Consider the following 8,608-nt stretch of genomic DNA (forward strand, 5'->3'; position numbering starts at 1 on the left):
TCCGGGAAGCCAGACTTGGGCAGCCTGTGTCGTGAGCTTGGTGGCCACGTTCTCTGTGGACGACGGTGGACTCGTGTTTCCTGAGTGTCCACATCGAGGCTCAGCTGCAGATGGCGGGCGCACGCTCTCTCCCAGCCGTCTCCACATCCACTGGCCACACCCCAGAGGCCAGCTGCAGCCAGCTGTTCAGTGCAAACACCCACCCCTCCTTCCGAGAACAGTCCTATCATTATCCCCTGTCATGACGAGCTTGGCAGGGTAATTTGAAAGATAACTTATTGAACACTTAGTCACATGTGTCAAATCAACAATCGCAAACAGTCTGTCTCTCTCAGTCACCGAGCACGCCCGCCTGCAGACTGCAGAATTCATGGCAGACAGAAGGGAGTCGTGGCTCTCTCCAGCTGAAAGTGACAACTGTGGACGCAGACAGAAATCGGAGCTGGCCTCAGGCACGATTCTGATAGAGTGACGTTCGTCTTCGAAGCACGCGGTCCTGCACTGCAGAACCCCCTTTTGCTAGAAGATCCAGCAGTTCTGGGAAGTTTTAGCATCCAGGTTGTCTTTGCCCTCAATATGCAGCCCAAACCCAGGAAACATTTTTCCCAGTTGCTTAAGTGAGTGTCTGTCCTGGTTTCTTTCCCTGGATGTGCGGATCGACGTCCACCCCAGACGGGCTCGCTCACCGCCCTATAGGTCAGGAACCTGGACCAAGCCTGAGGTCTGCCTCTGGGCACCCCTGCTGGCCATGTGCATCCTGGCCAATGGGCATGGCTTGGCAGCTCCTCTCCATCCCCTTCTCCCGTCCAGATGCCAGACTGTCCCACGCCTGCCTGGCCTGGCCCCTTCCGTGTCCACGCCTGCTCCCCCGCCGTCTTCCAGCCACAGCTGTAAGTGCCACTGGGTACTGAGCATGCCCGAATGTCCCTCAGCTGAACTTGAGACTGGATCCTCCAGCTCCCTCCTCCACATCCCTGGGGATGTCCGATGGGCACCCACAAGCACACACCCATGTGTCTCTGCCCCCGGTCCCCTGGCCCCCATGCTCCTCCCTGTGTTGGGAAACTGCACCCCACCGCTCCTACTTTCAGACCAAAGTCCTGGATATGCAGCCCACCCGCGGGCACCAGGAGAAGCAGAGCCCGGAGCCTCTCCCCTGGTCACCGCCAAGCTTCCCGCTGGTCCCCCACCGCCTCTCGCTGCTCCCACAGCCCATTCTCAGCCCTGGAGCCAAAGCTGATCCTTCTGAAGTGCAGGTGGAGACGGAGCGGGGCTCAGAGCTCCTCGGCACCTCCTTCTCTCGAGGGATCTCACTCTGCCCCCCTGACCTGGTCCCTCCCTTCCGGGTCCCTCACCTGCTCAAACCCGCTGGATGCTCTCCCAGCTCAGCATCTCTGTGGTTGTCCTCCCTGCCCCAGAGGGCCCCAGGGTCTCTCCCCTCAGTCCCCTCCTTCCAGCCTGTGCTCCGTGGCGGGGTCTTTCAGGAGCCTCCTCTTTAAAACTGCCATCTTCCTCACCCCAAACCTCACCCCCATAGGAGTGACTGTTCTCCCTAGCATTTGTTGTCCAATAAAACGCCGTTTATAATTTACTTATTGCTTTTGTAAATTTATTGCTACCAACCCAGGTCCCCGCACAGAACACAAGCCACAGGAAGTCAGATTGTTTTGTTCGTTCACTTCTGTACCCCCGGCCTGAACCTCCACCTGCTCCCCCAGGAGTGCTGCGCACACATCGGTTGAAGGAACTCCCCTCCGAGTGGGAAGCAAGCAGCGCCTTCAGGGAGGCCACAGCGCCAGGAGGCTGAAGCCAGGCTGGGAGGGCAGGGGATGGAGGTGCGGCAGAGAGCAGGCCGAGGGCGCTTCACGCCCGCTCAGGCCCCCATGCCATCCTCGGCCTCCTGGGGAGCTCCCTGCATCTCCAGGTGCAGGGAGGGATTGGCCCTACCTGTGCGGAGAGCCTCTATGTGCAGCGTGGAAACCACCCAAGGAGGACCAGACCCGCCCCACCCGGCAGGCAGAGTGGTAACAGTGAGGGGCAGAGAGAGGGGCAGGGGAGAGGCGGGAGTGGGCAGAGGATGCTTGGCGCCCTGCCCAGTCACTCATCACACCCTGCCGCAGCCCCCCGCTCTCCAGCCCTGTCCTGTTTCCTTGGTCATCTCCTCTCCGTCCTCCACGTCAGTGCTCATCACACTTGCCCCTGGGTTACTTTCCCTTTCAGGCTAATTCCTTGCATCAGACTCTCCCGAGTGCCGAGGGCTCTGCTGGCTTGCGTTTTCCTGTCTCTGCTTCCTGCTGAGATTGATGACCCATCTCCCCTCAAAGGAAAGAAAGATGCGATTAAACCAGTTCCTTCAGCGCCTCCCTCCACTGGGTTCCCAAAACACTTTGGACCACCCTCTGCTAGAGCACTTAGGGAATTGCAATTGATCTGTCTGTGTCCTTCATGGCCGTGAGCTCAGGGGGGTGGGTTCTGCATCCCATTTGTCTCTGTGCGCCCAGCGCCTCCTGCAGACCCCAGCACCCAGCCGGAACGTGGGAGTGTGCCCCGAGCAAATGCTCGGGGGGAGTGGGTGGGACGGGCTGCTCCGGCTCTACGCTAGCGTGCAGAGGGTCAGGTCTCTGGAATTCCTGGACGACTAGTCACACCGAGAGCAGCCGATGGCATCGCCCTCCCCGGCTATGTGCAGAAGGGTCTCAGTCTGCAGTGATGTGTTTCACAGGAAAGGGGAATATGGATTACCCTGAAATTAATGAAACATATACAAAAAATTAATGATATGAAAAATGGCCTATGAAAGCAGCAAATAGCTTCTATTGACCATATGCTCTGCAATTGTCTGCCTCCTAAATCATAATAAACCATTGCTGAAACCAGACGTACCTTCGGCAGGAGTGGTTGGTTGTGTGCACCTGCTGGTCTCTACCCTCACTCTGCCTGCAGGCGCTTGCTTCAGACGACGGCTGTCTCCAGGGTCATCCTGAAGATGGGATGAGTAGCACCTGGAATAAACTGAATCGCTGGAGAGAAGTAAATGACAATTTGGGGACTCCACTAACTCAACACTTAAGCTAATTTCAGAGGTGGACCAAAAATTCCCTGAGCATTTGTTTGACAAAGCGCACCATAAGGCACATAATCGAACGTGATTGTAAGCACTCCGCGTAATTCAGAAGGAAAAACACAAGTAGATTCAGATTTTTAAAAGCAGACATTTCAATGTAGTGGGCTATGACAGATGATCCAAACCTAGTAAGACCTCTCCACCACCTTGCTCTGTTGGAGAACTGTTGGTTCCCAGTATGGTTTCTAGAAGCTTCTTATTTCTAAAAAGTGACTTCCCGGGTGGCTCAGCCAGTAAAGAATCCAACTGCAAAGCAAGAAACCTGGGTTCGATCCCTGGATCGAGAAGATTCTTGGGGCAAGGAAATGGCAACCCACTCCGGGATTCTTGCCTGGAGCATCCCATGGACAGAGGGGTCTGGTGGGCTGCAGTCCATGGGGTCACAAAGAGTCAGACACGCCTCAAGGGTTAGTACACAGGTGGGCTCTGATCCAGCGTGACTGCAGTTCTTATGAGAAGAGAAGAGCAGGACACAGACCCAGAGGGATGGCCCTGTGAGGACATGGGGGAAGATGGCCACCTTCATGTCACGGAGGAGCCAACCCTGCTGGCACCCGGAGCTCGATGTCCAGCCTCCGGAACCCTGAGGGAATAAAGGCCTGAAGTTTGAGACACCCATTCTGTGAACTCTGTTACGCAGCCCAAGCAGTCTAATACATCAGGCACTTTTCTCAACTCTTCAAAACCCACATTTCCTCTTGGATAACCAGTCATCTCACCACCTGCCTTCCAGCCGAGGTCCTAACTCGCACCTTCTGCCCTCTTGGCTGCAGACGCCAGCCACACTGGCCCTAATGGCTTCCTTCTCTTCCCTGTCCCCCAAGATGCTCTTCTCCACTTTATTCATGAAGCTCATTTCAACCCAGTCCTAAACTACTTGACTCAAATGGCACTTCCTTCAGGAAGCCTTTCTTATATCTTCACAACACTACTGTTTTGTTAAATACCTACACGCACACATACCCAGGCATCGTTATTATTGTTGATGACAGAAACTAAAACTGGAGACGATAAAAGTACCACCACTTGTGGACTGATGGAGTGAGTGAAAGTCGCCCAGTTATGTCCGACTCTTTGTGACCCCAGGGACTGTAGCCCACCAGGCTCTCCTCTGTCCAAGGGATTCTCCAGGCAAGAATCCTGGAGTGGGTTGCCAGGCCCTTCTCCAGTGCGGACTGACTAGGAAAAGCCTTCTGGTGGGCGTGTGTAGTGGCAAAGCACGTGGACACTGCAAAGGACGAGACAGAATACGTTCACGCTTGCAAAACCAACCAAACCAAAACTAAAAATAATCCCTCCAAGTCAAAAGCAAATGAAATGAAGAATGTAACGGTGTCCCCAGTCAGAGCTCAACCTCAGAGAGAGAAACTATTTCGGTGAATTTATTGTTAGTGTTGATGGTTAGATGGCACAGAGGTTGTTGCTGTCGTTCGGTCACCAAGGCATGTCCTGCTCAGCATGGTCCATAGCTCCACTGAGTTACACAAGCCCCTTTTCCAGGACAAGGCAGTGATCCATGAAAGGGGGCACATAGGCAGAGATGTATAAATAGAAAATCCTCATTTGGTAACCATTATAATAATAACTGATCCAAGCAACAGTCATTAACAGACGGATGATAAAGCTAAAGGGTGAACTTTGAAAAACAGCAGGATATTTACATAAGCTCAAAGCATCTCTCCATAAGACACTTGTGAACTGCAAAGGGGACGATTATAGCTTTCTAGTGGAGAAAGCTGGCTGACCCCACCTTCAGCCAGAGGTCAAAATGCACTTCCCATGGCACAAGCCCATCCCATGAGCCTCCTGGTTCTGTGAGCTGAGAAGGACATGGCGCTGTCTTTGTGTGTTTCTGCCCAAATTGCATAAACTGAGTTGGATCTTTAGGAAACATTAGACAAATACAAAAATGAGGAGCTCTCCATGAAAATCATAACCCAAGAGTCCCAAGTCATGAAGGACTAAGGTACTCAGAGGCAGGTCTCCAGGTGAGAGGAACCACAGAATGCAGCCTAGATTCAGGGGCTTCGTTTTGCTGTAGAGACCTCACTGGGACATTTGGCAAAATCTATATAACCTCAGCAGAGAAGATAGACATGTTTTTCCACTGCTGACATTCTGACATTTGCAGCTGTAAATATGAAAGAAAATGCTATTGTTTCTAGGAAATACACATAGAAGTTTTTGAAGCTAAAGGAGCATCAATCTATACCTTTTCTCAAATATTTCAGAGAAAGCACAATACATCCAGAGAACATGGTAAACACACCATAGGAAAAGGATTAAGCAAAATTCAAGATATAGGAAAATCTCTAGGACAAGCAATAGATAAAGGGTAGGGGAAAAGAGGGAAGGCAGACATCTAGATTAAAAGGAATAAGGAGGCATCCTGACAAATGCAAAGTCTGTACTCATTTGGCTTCATAAGTCAAAGAAATAGGAAAATAAAAATAATGATGCAAACAGGGAAATTTGAATAACAGATATTTTATCACCTTAAGGAATCATTGTCAAGTGATTCAGATACAATATACCACTGGATCTTTTCAAGACAGATATTCAAGTATTTATGAAAGAAAGGAGATGATGTCTGGAATTTGCTTCCCGACAACCCTGTCAGGGTAGAGAGTGGGCGAGATGGGCCGCGGTAATTATAGAAGCTGGGTGATGTGTGCGTGGAGGTTCATTATAACACACTTCTTACTTTTCTATATGCTTGGAAATTTCCATAACACAGAACTTAAAACATAATGACGGAGATTTTTCTGTGCTGGTGTGGGAAAACGAGTAAGTCACAGGAAGTGAAATGAGCAAGGTGAATTTTATAAACAAAATGACTCCTTTCTGTAGAAAGATGGATGGAGAGACACATAGACACACCATAGCTAACAGGTACACAGTGGGATGGATGATCTCCATGCAGTCCAAGGGACTCTCAAGAGTCTTCTCCAGCACCACAGTTTGAAAGCATCAATTCTTCGGTGCTCAGCCTTCTTTATGGTCCAGCTCTCACATCCACACGACTACTGGAGAAAACCATAGCTTTGACTATATGGAAATCAAACCAGCCAATCTTAAAGGCAATCAACCCTCAGTATTTATTGGAGGGACTGTTACTGAAGCTGAAGCTCCAAAACTTTGGCCACCTGATGCAAAGAGCTGACTCATTGGGAAAGTCCCTGGTGCTGGGAAAGATTGAGAGCAGGAAGAGAAGGGAACAGCAGAGGATGAGGTGGTTGGATAGTATCACCAACTCAATGGACATGAATCTGAGTAAACTCTGGGATATAGTGGAGGACAGGGAAGCCTAGCGTGCTGCAGTCCACAGGGTGGCAAAGAGTTGGACATGACCTAACAACTGAATGACAACAAAAACAGGATTCATAGATGGATGGAGAGATGGATAGATAGATACAGATGAACTGTAGCTTCCCTGGTGGCTCAAAAGGCAAAGAATCTGCCTGCAATGCAGGAGACCCAGGTTTGATCCCTAAGTCGGGAAGATCCGCTGGAGAAGGGAATGGCAACCCACTCCAGTATTCTTGCGTAGAGAATTCCATGGACAGAGGAGCCTTGTGGGTTACAGTCCATGGGGTTACAAAGAGTTGGACACAACTGAGCAACTAACACACACATATAGATAATAGGTAGATAAGACGGATGGATAGGTACATAGACATGCAGTTCAGTTCAGTCACTCAATCCTGTCCAACTCTGTGACTCTAGGGACTGCAGCATGCCAGGCTTCCCTGTCTATCACCAACACCCAGAGCCCACTCAAACTCATGTCCATTGAGTTGGTGATACTATCCAACCATCTCATCCTCTGTCATCCCCTTCTCCTCCTGCCTTCAGTCTTTCCAAGCATCAGGCTCTTTTCCAATGAGTCAGTTCTTCTCACCAGGCAGCCAAAGTTTTGGAGCTTCAGCTTTAGCATCGGTCCTTCCAGTGAAAATTCAGGGTTGATTTCCTTTAGGGGTGACTGGTTGGATCTCCTTGCAGTCCGAGGGACTCTCACCAGTCTTCTCCAGCACCACAGTTCAAAAGTATCATTTCGTTGGCGCTCAGCCTTCTTTATGTTCCAGTTCTCACATTTGTACATGTTGAGAAACCTATTTGCAGGTCAGGAAGCAACAGTTAGAACTGGACATGGAACAATAAACTGGTTCCAAATAGGAAAAGGAGTACATCAAGGCTGTATATTGTCACCCTGCTCATTTAACTTATATGCAGAGTACATCATGAGAAACGCTGGGCTGGAAGAAGCACAAGCTGGAATCAAGATTGCCAAGAGAAATATCAATAACCTCAGATATGGAAATTACACCACCCTTATGGTAGAAAGTGAAGAAGAACTAAAAAGCCTCTTGATGAAAGTGAAAGAGAAGAGTGAAAAAGTTGGCTTAAAGTTCAACATTCAGAAAACTAAGATCATGGCATCCAGTCCCATCACTTCATGGGAAATAGATGGGGAAAGAGTGGAAACAGTGGTTGACTTTATTTTTTTGGGCTCCAAAATCACTGCAGATGGTGATTGCAGCCATGAAATTAAAAGACGCTTACTCCTTGGAAGGAAAGTTATGACCAACCTAGACAGCATATTAAAAAGCAGAGACATTACTTTGCCAACAAAGGTCCGTCTAGTCAAGGCTATGGTTTTTCCAGTGGTCATGTATGGATGTGAGAGTTGGACTGTGAAGAAAGCTGAGCACTGAAGAATTGATGTTTTTGAACTGTGGTGTTGGAGAAGACTGTTGAGAGTCCCTTGGACTTCAAGGAGATCCAACCAGTCCATCCTAAAGGAAATCAGTCCTGGGTGTTCATTAGAAGAATTGATGCCGAAGCTGAAACTCCAGTACTTTGGCCACCTGATGCGAGGAGCTGACTCATTGGAAAAGACCCTGATGCTGGGAGGGATTGGGGGCAGGAGGAGAAGGGAACGACAAAGGATGAGATGGCTGGATGGCATCACCAACTCGATGGGCATGAGTTTGAGTAAATTCCGGGAGTTGGTGATGGACAGGGAGGCCTGGCGTGCTGCGATTCATGGGGTCACAAAGAGTCGAACACGACTAAGTGACTGAACTGAACTGAACTGAACCAGAAAAATCATAACTTTGATTAGACAGACCTTTGTCAGCAAAGTAATTTACATAGACATATAAGTGTACTATAGATCTTGAATTTCTTGAAGTATACAGATTAAGTAATATACACACAGGTATGTATATCTATCTATCCATCTATCTCTGTATATTCGTGCGTATATATGTACATACATATATATACACACAATTATGCTTGTGAGGGCCTGGAAACTTCCAATAAAGGTACCATTAACAGTTGTGACTTCTCAAGACCAGAGGTGAAGGGAAAGGTGATTTTTTTTTTTAAATACCCTTATGCACCATTAGTAATTTTTCCATGACAGGTAGTAATTTTGCAATTTAAAACCAATTTACATTTCAAAATAAAGATGGCATT

This window comes from Cervus elaphus, chromosome 22 (genome assembly GCF_910594005.1).
Source record: "Cervus elaphus chromosome 22, mCerEla1.1, whole genome shotgun sequence".
In the NCBI taxonomy this organism is placed as follows: Eukaryota; Metazoa; Chordata; class Mammalia; order Artiodactyla; family Cervidae; genus Cervus; species Cervus elaphus.